Genomic DNA, 2,611 nt, shown 5'->3' with positions numbered 1-2,611 from the left:
AGGACAACATTGGAAACAAGCCATATAGGCCCTATAGGGGCTTGGCCCAAAGCCAAGTCAATAAAGTATTCAATCAATCAATAAAGTGCCTGTTTTCACAACTGAATGAGAATGAGATGAGTACACAAATTCAATGTAAAGTTTATATTTACTTAATATATTTGATTTGGCTTTTGTTCTAGACTAGAGGTACTAGACACTTTTGATTTATATTGAACTCATTGATGAATTTTTACATTTTTAATTTAATTACATCTTTGCTGGTGAAAACCGATTAAATAATCTGGATTATTTTGAGACCAATCCGATACCGATATGGCATTTTTATGGCCAATATGACCGATTCCAATTATGCTGCCGATTATATCGCGCATCCCTAGAACTTATATTATCAATTCAATCTCAGTGTTTTCCCAATTATTTGGGAGCCCACTTGCAATAGGCCTACTGTACCTCATGGTAGGCCCATGGGCCATAGGTTACTGGAGAATCACTGCTATAGAATGACCATGGATGGAAATGGAGGGGAGGTGATAGAAAATAGGTCAGAGAGAGAGAGAGAGGGGGGGGGGGTGATCAATGGTTCATTTTACAAAGTCACTCAGACGTGTCAGTGGTGTCAATAAGTGAATTAATTTGTCTGTGGGTCTCCGGAGCGTGGCACTGTATCGCTCTGCTCCCCAGAAACAGGGAGGGCCCCATCCTGTCTGAGGCAAAGACAGGCACACGCGCACACACACACACGCACGTGCACAAGCATGCGGCAACATGCAGGCAGAGATGTCAGCTCGCTCACAAAACCATCTTCTTCTATTGGGCACACGCTCAAAATTGCACAAAATGAACTAAAGTAGGCATAAATAAATAATTACATAAATAAGATGCAGAAAATGCATGAATGTATGATGCACAGATGGATGTTCTCACATGTCAATCAACTCAATAACATATACGCCTGCTGGTTACTTGAAAACAGAAACACGGTCGCACACACACACACACACACACACACACACACACACACACACACACACACATTAAGCAGTGAGTTTACCCTTGAATTCAATCAATTCGAATAGAGTGAAGATGCTTTTGCAATGATCGCATGTTACTGGCTCTGAAATGTAAAATATTGAATTTTTTATGGTGCATTGCCAATCCAACCCCACACACACACACACACACACACACACACACGCACACACACACACACACACACACAAAGACAGAGAATAATGTCACACACAGACATGTAGTACATTGTCCAATGGTTGTGTGACTGACATCAGTCAGACACTGAGAGCGTCCCACATACTGGCTGCCTGCTGTTCTCATTACAAGGCCATCACTTACACACACACACACACACACACACACACACACACACACACACATGCATGCACGCACATGCACACACAGCGGCAGCAGTGGCATATTGCCTCCAAGGTGATAGATAGAGCAAACACCCACAAAAGCGCATGCAAGCACACACACACACACACACACACACACACACACACGCACACACACACACACACACACACACACACACACACTGAATGAATCCACTTATGTCTTGTCTATAGAGACTAACACACCTCCTCTCTGTTTGAGATGTTCCCTCCCTGCACACCATCGTTCTTCCATGCATGAACACACACGCGTACGTTCTCTTGCACACACACGCACGCACTCATGCACTCACGCACACATGCACGCACGCACGCACAACAAAAAATCTGTCATCATACTCCAGAGTCGACCTTTCAGTCGACAATTTCCTGTCCCAAATTTTCTGGGTCTTTATAATCTCACTGTTTCATTCATCTTTTTGTCCCTCTGACATTATCTACAACTATCATTCTGTCCGTCTGTCTGTCTGTCCTGTCTTTCTGTCTCTTTCTGTCTGTCCGTCTGTCTGTCTGTCCCTGTCTTTCTGTCTCTGTCTGTCTGTCCCTGTCTTTCTGTCTCTGTCTGTCTGTCCCTGTCTTTCTGTCTCTTTCTGTCTGTCCCTCCTTCTTTCTCTCCCTGTCTGATGTTGTCACTCTATTCTTTCTATCCTTTTTGTTCCGTTGCTCTGTCATTTTCTCCCTCGCTCTTCTGTCCTTTATTTCTGTCCCTTTCTCATTCCGTCCCTCTGTCTTCCTGTCCGTCTCTCTCTTCCTGTCCCTCCATGTCTCACATTCCCATCACAGTTCCATGTCACACACACACACACACACACACACACACACACACACACACACACACACACAGCTGTGCTGATGATGCTACGCACTCTGCTGCGGCTGCAGAATCCTACGGGTCCAACTTTAAACGTCTCCCAGTTCCAATGAACACTCAGGATTTTGCAGTGGCAGCTCCTCCATGGAGCCCCACTGGAGACACACTGTACACACCCGTATACTGTACTGTACTCACACACATACACCTCCCCCCCGCCACACACACACACGCACACACACACACACACACACACACACACACACACACACACACACACACACACACACGCGGCACCGTCAGTCTTCCTGCATGGCACATCTGCCAGCTGCCAGAGGAGAGAGAACAGGGACGTTCTGTCTCTTTCAAATGTGTGCACGCACGCACG

Source organism: Protomyctophum bolini, assembly GCF_963924005.1.
Source record: "Protomyctophum bolini genome assembly, chromosome: 2".
Taxonomy (NCBI): Eukaryota; Metazoa; Chordata; class Actinopteri; order Myctophiformes; family Myctophidae; genus Protomyctophum; species Protomyctophum bolini.
This window is presented reverse-complemented; position numbering follows the sequence as displayed.